This window comes from Saimiri boliviensis, chromosome 18 (assembly GCF_048565385.1).
Source record: "Saimiri boliviensis isolate mSaiBol1 chromosome 18, mSaiBol1.pri, whole genome shotgun sequence".
Lineage (NCBI taxonomy): Eukaryota > Metazoa > Chordata > Mammalia > Primates > Cebidae > Saimiri > Saimiri boliviensis.
Genome location: NC_133466.1, coordinates 38,226,544 through 38,244,871, shown reverse-complemented (window position 1 = coordinate 38,244,871; position 18,328 = coordinate 38,226,544). Strand labels below are relative to the sequence as shown.

At 37.8% G+C, this 18,328-nt stretch overlaps 1 pseudogene; it reads right to left on the bottom strand.

Annotated features, from left to right (window-relative positions):
• Positions 1 to 4,381: 4,381 nt before the first annotated feature.
• LOC101042171 (pantothenate kinase 3 pseudogene) lies at positions 4,382 to 16,954 on the bottom strand (annotated as a pseudogene).
• Positions 16,955 to 18,328: the final 1,374 nt, after the last annotated feature.

The following is an 18,328-nucleotide window of genomic DNA, read 5'->3' as shown; positions in this document are numbered from 1 at the left end:
AAAATCAAACACAACATCTTCTTACTCATAGGTGGGTGTTGAACAATGAGAGCACATGGACACCGGGAATGGATCATCACACACTGGGGTCTGCTGGAAAGGCTGGGGGAGGGACAGTGGGGGTTGGGAAGGTTGGGGAGGGATAACATTGGGAGAAATGCCAGATGTGGGTGACTGGGGAATGGAGGCTGCAAACCACCTTGCCATGTAAGTACCCATGAAACATCCCTGCATGGTCTGCACATGTACCCCAAAACCTAAAGTGCAATAAAAAAAAGAGTGTTGAATTTTTTTTAAAGAATTTTTGTTCCTCTTGAGATAATTATGTAATTTTTATCTTTCATTCTATTAATATAATTAATTATATTGATCCTTATAGGTTAAACCTACCTTGCATTCCTGGGATGAATACCTACTGGCCATGAATTTTATAACACTTTATAGATGTAACTAGATTTGTTTGCTATATTTAATTGAGAATTTTTAAATCTATAATGGTCTTAAGCTTTCTTTATATTGTGATGTCTTTGTCTGGCTTTGGTCACAGGTAAATACTGGCCTCAAGCAATTATACTATCTTTTATAATTACCTACCTGTTTTACAATTAGGTTTTTTTTTTTTTTTTTTTTTTTAATGCTCTTTTTGTTGAGTGTGTGTGGATTCAAATTAGCCCAGTGTTACTTGCTTTCTGACTCTAATACTTCTTTTGTATTTCTTGTATGGTGTTCCTGCTAGCAAGAAATGACCTCACTTAAAATCTTGAAATAATTTGTTTTTACCTAAGTTTTTGAAAAAATTTGCTAATTTAAAGATTCTTGATTGACAGGCCTTTATTCAGCACTTTTAATCATTGCATTACACCGCTGTCATCTGGACTTCATTGTTTCTGATGAGAAAGCAGCTGCTATTCTTGTTCCAGTCCCCTTGCATGTGACAAGTCACATTTTATTTGCTACTTATAAGATTTTCTCCTCATTCTATACTTTAAACATTTTAAACATAATATTTTTTAGTGAGGATTTTTTTTTTCTCATTTTATTTTTTTGTTTTGTTTTGTTCTGTTTTGGCAGAATCTGGCTCTGTTACCCAGGCTGGAGTGCAATGGCACCATCTCAGCTCACTGTAACCTTGGTCCCCTGGGTTCAAGTGATTCTCCTGCTTCACCCTCTGGTGTAGCTGAGAATATAGGCACCCACCACCATGCCACCCGGGTAATCTTGTATTTTCAGTAGAGATGGGTTTTTGCCACATTGCCCAGGCTGATCTTGAGCTCCTGAACTTAGGCAATCTGCCGACCTCGGCCTCCCAAAAGTGCGGGAATTACAGGTGTGAGCCACCATGCCCAGCCAGATCTCTTTTTTTTTTTTTTTTTTTTTTTTTTTTTTTTTTAATCTTACTAGCCTTTGAGCATTTTGGATGTGTACAATAAATGCATTTCATCAGATTTGGTAAGTTTTCAGACGTAATGTCTTATAATACTTTTTTCTCCCCCACTTCTCACCTCCCCTCCACGTACTTTCATTACTCATGTATTAGTTCATTTAATGATGTCCTATGTTTTCTGAGGCTGTTTATTTTTCTTTCTTTGTATCTGTGTTGTTCACATTGCATCATTTTTATCAATCTGTCTTCAAGTTTACTGATTTTTTTTTTCTTCTGACATCTCAAAACTACTATTGAGCCTCTCTAGTAAGATCATCATTTATGTTATAGCACTTTTCAACTACAGAATTTTCATTTAATTCATTAAAAATACTTTCTCTTTGTTAATATTCACTATTTGCTATTTGATGAGCTTTTTTTTTTTTTTTTTTTTTTTTTTTTTTTTTTTTTTTTGAGACAGAGTCTTGCTCTGTTGCCAGGCGCCAGGCTGGAGTGCTACAGCAGTACGATCTTGGCTCACTGCAACCTCCACTTCCCGGGTTCAAGCAATTCTCCTGCCTTAGACTCCCAAGTAGCTGGGACCACAGGTGCACACCACCACACCCAGTTAATTTTTGTATATTTTAGTAGAGATGGGATTTCACCATGGTCTCGATCTCTTGACCTCGTGATCTGCCTGCCTCAGCCTCCCAAAGTGCTGAGATTACAGGCTTGAGCCACCGCACCCAGCCTGATGAGACATTGTTATATCTTCCTTTAAATCATTTAACACCGTTGTCTATATTTATTTCAAAACAGTTATTATAGCTGGTTTGAAGTCTTTATCTAAGAGTATCAACTTCATCCTCAAAGACAATTTCTATTACCTGCTTTTTCCTTGTATATGGGTCACTGTTTTCTGTTTATTTTCATTTCTCATGATTTTTTGTTGTAAACTATACATTTTAGATATTAGTTATAATGACTCTAGATCCTGACACCTCTCCATTTCCCATCTTATTGTTTGGTTGTTTACTTATTTAGTGACTTGACTGGACCAATTGAGTGAAGTCTATTTGCTGCACACTGTGCAGCTTCTGATGATGCCCTTCAGAGGGTGCAGCCTTATGTATGGGCAGAGTCTTCACCTAACCTACACATAGATGACTGTGATTTTAGCTGTGGTTTTAGCTCTTTGTCTGTTTCATTGCTCTTTCTATTAAACTTTAGATGATCTGTAGCGAATGGCATCAAGTCTAGTTATCTTTCACTGATTCCTAGCTGGTTGTTGTATTGTTTTTAACAGATTTTCCATGGTCACATTCAAATAAAGCCTGGCCCCTTATGCAGGAGTACTCTAAAAAGTTTTCATCAGGTCAGACGTTGAAGCTTGCTTTAAGCCCTCGAAATAAGGGGCTCTTTTAAAACAAATTTTTCCTTGACTATTTTGTTTAACTGCTATGTGATCTACTTGTTGCTGTCTTATAGCTGCCTCTTAATAGCTCTGCAGCAAGATCTCCATGATTTCCAACCTGCCCTTGGGCATGAATGCACCTCGTATGCTTCAAATAAAGTCAATGTCTTTTAAGAGAGTGATAGCACCTTCTATTCTTATAGCATGCATCTCACCCTGGACAGACACTCTTCTACTGCTTCTGAGAAGGAGTCAGGAACAGCGGCCCAGTTCCCTTAGAATGACAATTCTGTCCTGGGTTTGGATATTGAAATGATGATGGTGTATGGTAGTTTAGTCTTCTAATTTTCCTACTGGCATGGAACCTCCACCATGTGAGTAAGCTGAGGTGGGAGCCAACTGGGGCTTAGTTTTCTTGGCCTGCCACACCTGGCTTTAGAGTTTACATTTTGAAGGTGAGGGCTGGGTGAGAAAATAAACTCCCGGACCTTTCTGTCATGCTGCATGGAATAAAGAACAGAGCTGGGAAGAAGGGAAGAGTAATGCTCATAGCTTTTCCTTCTCAAAAAGAAGTTGTAAGTTAGGGAGCTGGGAGGAGAGTGAATTCCATCTTCTTGGCTGCACCTGCCTACAGTAGAACTTTTGTCACATTGAGCTGAGGGAGGAGAGTGGGTAGGCTATAGACGGCACAGATTACGAGTGCAAAGACTCTCTTGAGTAAATGTTTCTCCATTTATTGTAGGCCCTTAGGACAACATCTAGAGACTGAAAGAGGCTTGTTTTTGTTTTTGCTTTGTTTCATTTTGTGATTTTCATGAGCTATAGTTGTTTTGTGGAAAGTTACGGTTGTTTTATTTCAGAAAAGGGTCCAAGGCAATACTCATGCTATGATTCTACAACCACTTCTTGCCCTTTGTGCATTTTTGCAGTCTGGCAAGTGCGTCTTATGGTACTTAATGTATTTTCCAGTTCCTCCATTTGCACACGCATTTTCAGAGGACAGATTCTATGTGTCTGAGTTTTGTACACCCTTCTCAGTGGTTGTTTGTTAAAGAATACACAGTACTCCTCACATATAACAGTCTGGCTAAACCTCCTCCATTCAAAATATTCTATCTTCCCCCAGTGATCATCTTTACTGCCTGTGGGTTATTTCTACTTCTCACATTTCCTTATTGTCTACTTTGACATGTCTTATAATTCATACAGCTCCGTGAACCAAAGCAATTGTTCTTGAATGTACCCTAATCTCCTCAATTAATTTTATTATATTATTTGCATTCTCTACAAGTTATCTAATTATTTAAGAAGTATGGGGCAAAAATTCCCAAATTACAGATCTAAATTATGGCATTGTATGAAGACAAGGCTAGATTCACTGTATGTTTTCAGCAATAATCCCAATGACAAATATAACTATATTTTATTGAGCACTTTCTATGAGTCAAACCTTCTCCTAATTGTTTCACAGGTATTCTTTTTTTGTTAACATTCAGTAGCTTATGCTACTCTTATCTTTTGGTTCCCAGTGACAATGCATAATAATGCCTCTGGTTTTAGTTCCTCTTGGATGACTTTATTAGCAGAGAGAGAGACCTGATGCTTTAGCTGAAATTTGGCAGAAGCACACCAACTGTTCCAAAGTATCCCGCAAGTTCTAAAAATAGTGCTTTCAGTTGACCATTTGACTAATAGTCTAGTGCATATGCCAAAACCTTCATTGAGAAGGTATTGACACATAAAAAGTTTCCAACAAAGACTTTTTGGATTCACAGCACACATTCATTCACAGCACACATTCGTGGCACAGAACCAATGTTAGTGGCAATAGTAACTAAGGTAGCTCTTGTCAGATTTTCTTTACTAACAGATTCTTGCTTCTCCTTGTAAATCATAATCCCAAAACTAGATGCTACAGCCCAACCTGGCAAACCAAATCTTTCATAATCTCCTTCATAAATATCACAGACCGGCTTGTCAGCTTGTGTGCTGTCACCTTGGGATGCCATCTCAAGACTTCCAAACTTTCACAGACAGTCAATAAACTTCATACACCCACAATGGTACCCCCTCCACGGCTTGTCTCAGCCACTCATTTACAGTTGTCTTTGAAACGGACTGTTAAAATACTGACTCCTGAGCCAATGTTCACTACAAGCAGTGGGTAGGGATCATCCAGGTTAAAAGGCATCTTTTGGCATCGCTCAGGTTCTGAGGTATTAGCAAAATAATAGAAATAATAGCACTCCACTTGGCCAGTGAAACTGACAAGAGTCTATACAGCAAGCCCTTGACAAGGCAGTCAAGTTCACCCAATTTGTGCAGGTGGAGGTTTCCAATGGTGCCAAAATCTTTTTCAAACTTGTAAGCACCGCCTCCTGTAACACACAGCATCGTCTTCAAAGTTAAGAGGATTTTATCTCTTCCCATTTGGATAAAAGTAGGCAGGTCCTGGATTGGAAACCTAATAAAGTCCAAGTTCCCTCTTCTGCCAAAAAGTATTAAATCTTTCCGTTCAAGCTGTATATCCCGAATGCCGGTGATCCAAATGCTACCTTAGAAGTCAAATATTTCCGAATACTTTTTAAACTCTCAACTTCTTCTTGTTCTTCCTCTGCGGTGATATCAATATGTTCAAAGTGCGAGAGCTTTACTAGAGTTCCCCTAATGCTCATGCCAAACCATGGGAAAGACGGTTTCCTGGCTTTTCTTTTTTTTTTTTCTTTCTTTTTTTTTTTTTTTTTTTTTTTTTTTGAGACGGAGTCCTGCTCTGTCACTAGGCTGAGGCACAATGGCGCAATCCCGGCTCACCGCAACCTCCGCATCCCAGGTTCAAGCAATTCTCCTGCCTCAGCCTCCCAAGTAGCTGGAATTACAGGTGCATGCAACCACGGCCGGCTAATTTTTTGTATTTGTAGTAGAGACAGGGTTTCACCATGTGGACCAGGATGGTCTCGATCTCTTGACCTCGTGATCCACCCACCTCGGCCTCCCAAAGTGCTGGGATTACAGGCGTGAGCCACCGCGCCCGGCCCGCGTTTTTGATCTTCACGGCGTCGGGGCCGCGCGCTGAGCGGCAGCCTGGGATCCAGCGCGGACGCCGGAGGGGCCTGGGCCGGCGCTGAGGCCCGCAGTTCCCCACTCCGGCCGGGCGGGGAGGACCTGGGGGTTGGGGGGTGGCGTTGCCAGGTCCCGGGGCGGCCTCCCAGCCCCAGAGGGGCGACCTGGACCCAGAGAGCTGGGGAAGGCCGCCGGCCTCGCCGCTGAGGAGCCCCCAGTTTAATTCACAGTAGTGTCTGCCAGGCGAACACTGAAAGCATAGTTTTACAAATGAGGACAGTGAGAAAGAGAAGTAACTTGCCCAATAACGACACAACTGAATTATCTATTCGGGGACAGGAACTAGAGAATACCTTCTCTTATCGCAGATCCTGTGAGATCTTGCTCCACTTTTAGCTGACGCTTACAGTGTTAGCAACACATGAGGATATTTTTAGAAACCAGAGAATAACAAATCTAGATGCAATATTAATACAGACAACTCAAGCAAATATTCCGATCAGGTGTTTTAGCTTGTGTATATAATCTTTCACATCCTCAAAATAATACATTCCGAGGAATTTTCTTAGAAAAAACAAATTCGGGGACAATAGGTCTTTATTTTCATGATAGTCTGCGTTGAATGTGTGTAAAAGTAAAATAATGTTACCTTTTTTAGTCTTCACCCCCAAATCGGCCATGTTTATGTGTTCAATTTAATATTTTCTTTTCCGTTATGTACACTGGGATATGCTACGTGGCTTACAGTAAGGAATCATTGTGATATGAAACGCCAAACCCAACATCATATTTCTTGGCTCTAATATCATTAGACAGTCATATTTTATAGCTGTGACAGCAAGGCTATGACAGATGACACTTTGAGAGTGTTGGGGGAGAAAGCTCATATAGCACTTAATCAAATGGTTGCAGTGTCTAAAAGGATTAAAGTCAAGCGGACTCTGACTCATAAAATTATGTTTCCTATTATTATCTTAAAACCGACAATGAAATACTGTCTTAAATGTGTATGTGTGTGTGCCTTACTCTTTTTGAAAAAAATTTCCATAGCACAAAGCTAATAATATTTTTCCCAGAGATCTCTGTATATTAATTTTTTTCAAAGTATGCATGCATGCAGGTACGTTCTATGCTGCCGGAATACTTGAGATAGTGTCTGTGGTGAACTACATATCAACACTCTTTTCTAGCTAATGAGTATTAATTAGGCTGTTGGATAACTACAAACATCTCACACACAAATCCACATGCACACACTCTTTCTTTGTGTATCTAAAGAAAGCAGGAATGAATGAACAAAAGAAAAGGTAAGGAAGGAAGGAAGGAAGGGAGGGAGGGAGGGAAGGGGAAGGAAAAGAAAAAGAAGAAAGGATTACTTTTAAGGTTCAGAGATTTTCGTGAAGACATTTTTCAGTGCTGTCATTCCGCAAAGTAGATATGAACAATTCCAATTCTAATTTATTGCCTAAGTTTAGACTAGAACTTACCCTTTGTTGCCTTGCTGAAAAGAAAAACAGAAAAAATTTCCACTTCCCATAACTTACAAAAGCAAATATGAAAATTGGAAAGTCTTCTAGGAAAAAAGTTTACAGTGTGTTGCCCTCCAAAATAAAATCTCCGTATTCCTGAATGGCTACATTATAGCTGTTTACTCTCAAATGTTTTCTAAGAAAATGTGTTGTCAGATTTTCGTTTTGATAAGAATTCTGGATTTTCCAATAAAAAAATTACAGCGAATGTTTAGTATGGTATCTCCAAAGTCTCCCTTTCATTATTGCATTTTTCTTTATAATCATCATAGTTTGTTACAGTGAAGATCTACCTTGGATGTACAATAATGACACTTTTGACAAATTTAACCACCAAGCACTTTTACCTATTAGAAACAAGTTACTGAAATAAAAAAACACCATTTATTAACAGTGAAAACATGTGACAAACCTCGTATAATGATTTATAAAATAATTGAGACACATTGAGTCCACATGGCATATTATGATTTCTTATACTTACAATAGATGAAATAAGTTCCAGGTTAGTACATTCATAAAGGATGTCTGGTTTTCAGAAACTGTTTTCTGATGTTGAGAAAGAAATGCCTTTAATCTCTATAAATATAACTAAAATTAAAATTTATCCTCTTTGCTTCTGCTACTGTATAAATTGAACTATTTGGTACAGCTGAAATCCCCCTCTACACTACCTCTGGGGCATAATATAACAAGGCGCCAAGAACCCATTGAGTTGGTCTAAAACTATGATTAAAACTCAAATGCTTACAGGTCTCAAATAAATGTAAATGAGTGTAAATCTAAAGCCTCTATGCATCTCTGTATTACTTCTGGTTTTCCAGAAGAGAATAACACCTGGATTGTTTTATGAAAATTTCCAATTTTTAGTATTGGCTCAAAAAGTTTTAATTAAAAATTTAAAACTCTGTAATCAGAAATCACAAACATTACTGAAACATGCACACACATACGCATACACACACACACACACACACACACACACACACACACCCCTCACCTAGGTCCAACTGAGGTCTTCTGACAAATCTATGATGCTTTAGAAACTGATGACCTAAAAATAGAAATCCCATTTGACCCAGCAATCCCATGACTGGGTATATATCCAAAGGATTATAAATCGTTCTACTATAAGGACATATGCACACAAATGTTCATTGCAGCACTGTTTACAATAGCAAAGACCTGGAACCAACTCAAATGCCCATCGATGATAGACTGGACAGGGAAAATGTGGTACATATACACCATGGAATATTACACAGCCATCAAAAACGATGAGCTCATGTCCTTTGTAGGGACATGGATGAACCTGGAAACCATCATTCTCAGCAAACTGACACAAGAGCATAAAATCAAACACCAAATGTTCTCACTCATAGGTGGGTGTTGAACAGTGAGAACACATGGACATGGGGAGAGGAGCACTACACACTGGGGTCCGTTGGGGGGAAATGGGGGAGGGATGGAGAGGGGAGGTGGGGAGAGATAGCATGGGGAGAAATGACAGATATAGGTGAGAGGGAGGAAGGCAGCACATCACACTGCCATGTGTGTACCTATGCAACAATCTTGCATGTTCTTCACATGTACCCCCAAATCTAAAATGCAATTAAAAAAACTGAAAAAAAAGGAAACTGATTTAACACCAAAGCATTTCAGTCCATATACCTAAAAATTTATTTTTCAAGAGAGAACATAGGAATTTTGACAATTATATTTCATAACCCATTGATTATACTTAGATTTTTTTGTACTTGGTACATTCTTATTCATTTCAAATAATGACAGTTGTACTGTTTGGTTGAAGAGATTGTGGACACATTTATTTTTCCTGAAGTGAGGGAATCACAGTGAATACAGTTTTAAAAAATAATATGCAATATCAAAATATTCACATTTTGTGTAATGAAACATGACCTTTTCCCAAACACATGTATATTTTAAAATGCACATAAAACGTTGGCTTTAAGGATTACAAAAATGATGATCTTGGCCATGACTTTAGCTGTCACAAACTCTCAAATGTTTTATTGTACTCTTATTGAAACATGCACATTGCTCAAGCAGTGGAAGCATCCTATATATTATACAGAATATATCCAAGCTCCAAGCATATAGCTTATACATGACAGGATATGTCTAGGTAAAATTGTCATATAAAGCCTTATATTTCCTAAGCCTGTGGAAAAAACTCATCAAAGTTAATGTTGTCTCCAGTAAAAAAAAAAAAAAAAAAAAAAAAAAAAATTGTCAAAGCATTATCTTAAAATCTCTGCAATTTAAAAAAATATTAAAATGTAACATTTAAAGAGAATATGTAGGTCACAGCCAATTAAGGAAAATTTACCACTTTCTCACTGCTTTGAGAATAAGTTTGCACTTAAAAGGCTTTTTCTTTTTTTTGGAGGCAGAGTCTCTCACTCTGTCACCAGACTGGAGTGCAGTGGTGCAATCTCAGCTCACTGCAATCTCCACCTCTAGGGTTCAAGCCATTTCCCTGCCTCAGCCTCTGGAGTAGCTGGGATGACAGACATCCACCCCCATGCCCAGCTAATTTTTTTTTTTTTTTTTTTTTAAATTTTAGTAGAGACAGGGTTTCACTTTGCTGGCCAGGATGTTCTTGTTCTCCTTACCTCGTGATCCACTGCCTCAGCCTCCCAAAAAGCTGGGATTACAGGCATGAGGGACTGGGTCTGGCCTAAAATTCTTTACTAATTGTGTTATGCAACATATATGAAGAGGTTTGAAGATCTTCAGAATTTCAAGAAGTTTAGGCCTGGTACCATAGGTCACGCCTTTAATCACAGTACTTTGGAAGGCCCATGTGGGTGAATTGCCTGAGGTCAGAAGTTCTAGAGGAGCCTGGGCAACATAGTGAAACCCTGTTTCTAATAAAAATATAAAAATTAGTTGGATGTGATTGGATATGCCTGTGATCCCAGCTAGACAGGAGGCTGATATCAGTTACACAGGATGCTGAGGCAAGAGTATCACTTGAACCCAGGATGGGGAGATTGCAGTGAGCCGAGATCAAGCCCCTGCACTACAACCTGATTGACAGAGTGAGACTCCATCTCAGAAAATAATAATAATAATAATAAAATAAAATAAAGCTTTTTAAATGAAGTTTAATCTTGATGATGGGGGGTTTTAATGCATCTATTTTGAAACAATCTGTTTCATTTTTATCTATAAGCACTGGGGTGGATCCAAGATGGCAGAATAAGAACATCTCTTGAGTGCAGTTCCCAGTGAGAACAATGCAGAGGGTGAGTGAACACTGCATTTCCAAACAAGTTATTGCTGCTCACAGATCAGGAGATTCCCAGGCTGAAAAGCACCATGAGTTTCCAGCACAGTTGTTTTAGCAGTGCTGCAGGTCTCTGCAAGAAAACTCACACAAATCTGGACAGCCATTTCAACTGGAGCCTGGAATGCCTGGGATACAGAGCTACCCATTCAACTGAAAAAAAGGGGGATGAAACAGGGAGCCAGGTGATCTGGCTCAGTGGGTCCCACTCCCACAAAGACAAACAATCTGAAACACTCTGCACTGAGAGTTTTGCAGCAAGTGCAACTAGACTTGGGACAGTCCAGTTTGGTGGGGGGAAAAAGCATCTAGCATTACTGAGGCAGTCCTCCATTACAGAGGTAGTCCTCCATTACTGCAGCAGACAGCAATTACCTTGGCAGTTCTAACTATACCTCTATAAACAAAACTGGAAGGAAGTTCACACAGCAGCTGGGCAGAGCCCACGGCAGCTCAGCAACACGTCTGCTGGCAGACTGTGACTAGGCTATCTCCCTGCTGGGCAGGGAAGCTCTGAAAAAAAGGCAGAAGCACATCAGAAACTTATAAATAAAGCCCCACCTTCCCAGGACAGAGCACCTGGGAAAAAAGGCAGCTATGAGTTCCACTGCAGCAGACTTAAATGTACCTGCCCAGCAGCTCTGAACGGAACAACGGAGCTCAAAGCTCAGCACTTCAGCTCCTATAAAAGACAGACTGTCTCCTCAAGCAGCTCCCTGATCCACACATATCCAAAGAGTCACCTCATAAAGGAGAGCCCAGGTTAACATCTGGAAGTTTCTATATGAGAAATTTATAGCAATAAATGCCCACATGAGAAGCAAGGAAAGATCTAAAATTGACACCTTGTCATCAAATTTGAAACAGCAAGAGGAGCAAGATCAAAAATCTCAAAAGCTAGCAGAAGTCAAGAAATAACTAAGATCAGAACAGAACTAAAGGAGATGGAGACACAAAAAAAATCCTTCAAAAAATCAGTAAATCCAGGAGTTGGTTTTTTCAAAAAGATTAAAAAATAGACCACTAGCAAGATTTATAAAGAAGAGAGAAGACTCAAATAGATGCAATAAAAAATGATACAGGGGATATCACCACAGATTCCACAGAAATACAAACTACCATCAGAGATTACTACAAGCAACTCTATGCACACAAACCAGTAAGCCTGGAAGAAATGGATAAATTCTTGGACACTTGCACCCTCCCAAGCCTAAACCAGGAAGAAGTTGAAAACCTGAATAGACTAATAAGGGCTGAAGTTGAGGCAGCAATTATCAACTTTAAAAAGCCCAGGTACAGATGGCTTCACAGCTGAATTCTACCAGACATACAAAGAGGAGCTTAGACCACTCCTGAAACTATTCCAAATAATCCAAAAACAGGGAATCCTTCCCAAATCATTTATGAGACCAACATCATCCTGATACCAAAACCCAGCAGAGACTCAACAAAAAAAGAAAACTTCAGGCCAATATCCATGATGAAACTGGATGCAAAAATCTTCAACAAAATACTGGCAAACTGATTGCAACAGCACATCAAAAAGCTTATCCATCATGATCAAGTAAGTTTCATCCCAGGGTTGCAAGGCTGGTTCAACATATGCAAATCTATAAATGTAATCCATCATATAACAGAATCAAAGACAAAAACCATATGATTATCTCAATAGATGCAAAGAAGGCCTTCAACAAACTTCAACAGCCCTTTATGCTAAGAACTCTCAATAAACTAGGTATTGATGGAACATGTCACAAAATAATAAAAGCTCTTCATCACAAACCCACAGCCAATATCATACTGAATGGTCAAACCCGGAAGCATTCCCTTTGAAATCTGGCACTAGACAAGGATGTCCTCTCTTGGAGGACACTCTCACCACTCCTAATTAATACAGTACTGAAAGTTCTAGCCCAAGCAATCAGGTAAGAAAAGAAATAACAGGGATTCAATTAGGAAAGGAGAAAGTCGAATTGTCTCTATTTGTAGATGACATGATTGTATATTTAGAAGACCCCATTGTCTCAGCCCAAAATCTCCTGAAACTGATAAGCAACTTCAGCAAAGTCTCAGGATACAAAATCAATGTGCAGAAATCACAAGCATTCCTATACACCAGTAACAGACTTAAAGAGAGACAAATGAAGAACAAACTCCCATTCACAACTGCTACAAAGAGAATAAAATATCTCGGGATACAACTAATAAAGGATGTAAAGGATCTCATCAAGGAGAACTACAAACCACTGCTCAAGAAAATAAGAGAGGACACAAACAGATGGAAAAATATTCCATGCTCATGGTTAGGAAGAATCAATATTGTGAAAATGGCCATACTGCCCAAAGTAATTTATAGATTCAAGGCTATCCCCATCAAGCTACCTATGACCCTCTTCACAAAATGGGAAAAAATCACCTTAAAATCCATATGGAAGCAAAAGAGAACCCACATAGCCAAGACAATTCTAAGCAAAAAGAACTATGCTACAAGTCTACAGTAATCAAAACAGCACAGTACTGGTACCAAAACAGAGATATAGACCAATGGAACAGAATAGAGGCCTTGGAGGCAATGCCACACATCTACAACCATCTGATCTTTGACAAACCTGAAGAAAACAAGCCATGGGGAAAAGATCCTCTGTTTAATAAATGGTGTTGGGAAAACTAGCCACGTGCAGAAAGCAGAAACAGGACCCCTTTCTGACACCTTACACTAAAATTAACTCCAGATGGATTAAAGACTTAAACATAAGACCTAACAGCATAGAAACTCTAGAAGAAAACCTAGTCATAACTATTCAGGACATAGGCATAGGCAAGGGCTTCACGAATAAAACACCAAAAGCAACAACAACAAAAACCAAAATAGACAGATGGGATATAATTAAACTCTAGAGCTTCTGCAAAGCAAGACAAACAATTGTTAAGTGGATTGGCAACCAAGAGAATGCAAAAAATTTTTTTGCAATCTACCCATCTGACTAAGGCTAATATCCAGAATCTACAAAGAACTAAAAGAGATTTACAAAAAATACAAACAAACCCATTCAAAAGTGGGTGAAGGATATGAACAGACCCTTTTCAAAAGATGCCATTTATGAGCCAACAAACATATAAAAAAATGCTCATCATCACTGGTCATTAGAGAAATGCAAATCAAAACCACAGTGAGATGCCATCTCACACCAGTTAGAATGGCAATCATTAAAAAATCTAGAGACAACAGATGCTGGAGAGAATGTGGAGAAATAGGAACACTTCTACACTGTTGGTGGGAGTGTAAATTAGTTCAACCATTGTGGAAGACAGTGTGACGATTCCTCAAGGACCTAGAAATAGAAATTCCATTTGACCCAGCAATCCCATGACTGGGTATATATCCAAAGGATTATAAATCATTCTACTATAATGACACATGCACACATATGTTCATTGTGGCACTGTTTACAATAGCAAAGACCTGGAACCAACCCAAATACCCATCAATAATAGACTGAATGAAGAAGAAAATGTGACATATATACACCATGGAATACTATGCAGCCACAAAAAATGTTGAGTTCATGTCATTTGTAGGGACATGGATGAATCTGGAAACCATCATTCTCAGTGAACTGACACAAGAACAGAAAAACAAACACTCCATGTTCTCACTCATAGGTGCGTGTTAAACAATGAGAACATATAGACACAGGGAGGGGAGCATCACACTCTGGGGTCTGTTGTGGGGAATTAGGGGAGGGATGGGGGGTTAAGGAGGTTGGGGAGGGATAGCCTGGGGAGAAATGCCAGGTATAGGTGACCGGAGGGATGGAGGCAATAAACCACATTGCCATGTATGTACCTATGCAACAATCCTGCAAGTTTTGCACCTGTACCTCAGAACCTAAAGTGCAATAAAATATATTAAAAAAAATAAAAATAAAAGCACTTACCCCCATATCCAAAGACCAGTGTTATTTTATTCCATTATAGAATAAGTTCACTTTCAACATGTGGAATTGTTGGTACACATATATTTATGTACATCTAAATAGATATGGTCTTAGATGATTAAGAATGAATGAGAAATAATTGACTTTATTAATAGAGCAAAGATAATTTCAGAAAAATTAAAATGGAATATTGAATGGTGAAAACAGTTATCGACGTTTGTATTTCATTATTGCGTTTTGTTACTAAATAGTACCTATGTTTATAAATTTATACATGATGAGAACCAAAGACTCACAGTAATCTGAATTTAAAAAAATCTTTAAGTATTAGCGAGTTCAGGGGTGTCCAATCTTTTGGATGCCCTGGGACACAATGGAAGAAATAGGATTGTGCTGGCTGACACATAAAACCCACTAGCGCCAATGATAGCTGATGAGCTGAAGCCAAACAAAGCAAAACGCAAAAAAATAATAATAATAATAATAATTCTCAAAATGTTTTAAGTTTACAAATTTGTGTTGTAAATCCAATTCAGTCATATTGGGCCCTATGTAGCCCACAGGTTGTGGGTTGGGCAAGCTTGACCGAGTTTATCTCATCTAAAGTCTCAAAAATATGAACAAGTTTTTATATACAATCAGCAGAATACACTCAAATTTAGACCCACATATTCTCACTTCATGTCCAGGCTCTCCTATCAATAACTATGGTCCACATATAACATAAAATTTAAAATTATTGATTTTCACATAAGATAAATGAGCAGAAACAAAACTTCAGTTACCCTCTAGGAGTATCACATCTTGATTTCTTATTAACAATATGCCAGATTTTTGTTCCAATTAATGCTTTATAAATGTCCATGCCAATGCCCTCTTATATTTATTAAAATAATCTTATTTCTGTAAATTAAGTTTCCATTCATTTGAGAAAAGTCTGTTCAGCAGAGATAGATGTAGAAATGGGAATAGTTGGGTGTTTGTAAATATAATATTTTTGCATAAATGGTCAAACTATCCTTATAATGAAGTAGCAACCTGTGCTAGCTTGAACCCTTAATACCTAATGTAGCTGACAGGGGGCTGGAGGCAGCAAACCACCATGGCATATGTATACCTATGTAACAATCCTGCAATATCTGCACATATACCTCAGAACAAGTATAATTTAAAAAAAAAAGAAAAAAATTCTTATAAAATCCCATTATGAAAATTAGTTATAGAAAGGTATTTAGAATATGATGCCCTATTTCTGAATTTCCTGTTTAGTTGTTTAGTGAAAATACCTTGTCTGGTGAAAATAATCTTTTCTTGATTAAAGTTTATTAATTTCTGACAAAGTCCATTACATTCATTGCCTAGAAATTTGGCTAATTTAAAATAATAAAAGAGAATCATATTTTATTAAGTTTAAAAGGGAGCAGGAAAGGCTAAATAATAGAATGATATTTAAATAAATGTAAGCATTCATGACATTAAGTATAAAATCTTCAAGGTCACCATTAACAAAAACAATAATTTTTTACCATTTCTCCTTCTAGCTGCCACAACTGCTGAACCGGTTCCATCTCTAATCTTGATCTTTTCCAAACAATTTTTTTCACTGTTCCCAGCACAATCTTTTGAAAAGTCAGATCTAAAAGCATCACCTCTCTGCTTGAAACCCTTCAATGGCTCCCTATTACCTAGAGAATAGAGTCCAAACTTTTGTTCAAGACATTAGATATTCTTTAGTGTCTGATGGCCACTTGCCCTCTTTCTCACTCTAAGTATGATTCCAAAATACTGACAAGCTCAATCTTCACCTCTGGACCTTGCCCATGCTCTGCCTGGAAACTTCTAATATTTTTTCATCTTAATCCTTTCTCTTTCATTGCTATTGAAGAGCCTCCCCTTTCGGTAAACTCACCAAGCTTCTTAGTTTATATCACATGTACCTTCTGTATTTTCTCCAAGCCCCTTGTGTTGTACTGTTTGGGTACTTTTTCGTCCTTTATGTTGATTCTCACATCTTTACAAACATCAAGATTCACATCTTATGTGATAGACGATAATCACTTAATATTATTTTGGGGGGCAGATGTATAAAGGAGTGAATATCGAACAGCAAATCATCTCACATAAAATAATTCTTGTGAGAATCTATGTACATACTTTGACCATGTTTTCACTGTAGACCAAAGAAGACCTGGGATGCCAGTCCGTGGAAGCCCAGGCTGGCACAAGCTTGGTGTTCTTCCCACCATCTACTTCTGATTTCAGGTTCTTCCCAAACCCCAGCCCACATAGCAAGCTGCTTCTTTTCCATGACCATCCCTTGCCAGCATTCCAACCCATTTCCCAACTAGTTAATCTTTTGAAAATTCTATGAGCTGGAAAACCAAAAAGCTCCACTCTGCCAGTATTTTTATCCGATGCAGATTTTATTTTTTAATCCTAGCTCTTTCTAACAGCCCACTTGTTATGTTACTCTCTAACTTGATTATGGGATAGTTAATGATAGATTGCACTCCATCCTTCGGTAACCCAGAATACTACAACCTTGTAAAAATCAGGTAAGATGATGGTCTGAGTAATATTAACCTTGAGGCTAGATGTTGCCTTTTCATGATATAGGTCAAGCAAGTGGCTGCCCTCATCCTATGTGCAAAAAGAAAGTGTCTGTCTCAAAATGTTATCCAACAACACTGAGGACCTAAAAGTTCGTATGTCCATAAGAAATCTCTCTGTTATAAGTCGCAATGCCTTCCCTGCAAGTCTACATATGTACCTAGCCATCACTTGATATTGAATTTGACATAATAAGTTAAAATTCCTAAAGCATTCTTAACTAACCTGAAAGTTATTTATATTTTGAAGAACTGAAACATATTAAAATTAATGATTTTGTATTATATTTATTCTATTTTTTGATCATACTTTATGTTAAAATAGAAAAATATTTAAATATTCTGCTTTTAAAAACTACATTTTATGTTTTAGATCAGTTTTTCTAGGCTTGAACAAGAAAATAATCCCTAAAGAGTCAGTGTGTTAACCCACAGGTATTCAACAATGCATTGTTAAATTCAATGGAGAAAACAGCTATAGAGAAACACTGAGAAAAGTAATATGAGAGAATCATAACATTTAAGGAGGAAGAAACTTTTTTAAATTGTACTTTAGGTTCTGGGGTACATGTACAGATAATGCAGGATTGTTGCATAGGTATGTACATGGCAAAGTGGTTTGCTGCCTCTTGCACCAGAAATTTAATGGTTGTCCTTAAATTCAAAGTTCATAAAATAGTGTACTAGTTGTAGGAGTAAGTCAAGTGACCACATTCAATTACTATCAACTAGAAGCTATTTACAATCCTCTGTCAAAGGAAAAATAAATGCCTAGTCAAAAACTAGTATAAGAAAAAAAATTGCAGTAGAAACACTAATTGCAACTCCAATTTCTTTGGAGTTCTCTGGGTATTTATAGTTTTACATATTTGAGTATGGTCAAGTCCAAACATGCTAGTTACTATAATGAAAACTTAAAATGAAATATCAAAGGAGAAATGTTTGTATGAACTTAAAAACAATAAGATCATTAACACTCATTCTTTACATAAATGTATTTCTTCAACATTGTCAACAATTGCAGTCACAGAATTACTGAATGTTATCACAATTTTGCAACATTGTGGGATTATTTTCTACATTTTATACTTTTATCTGACTT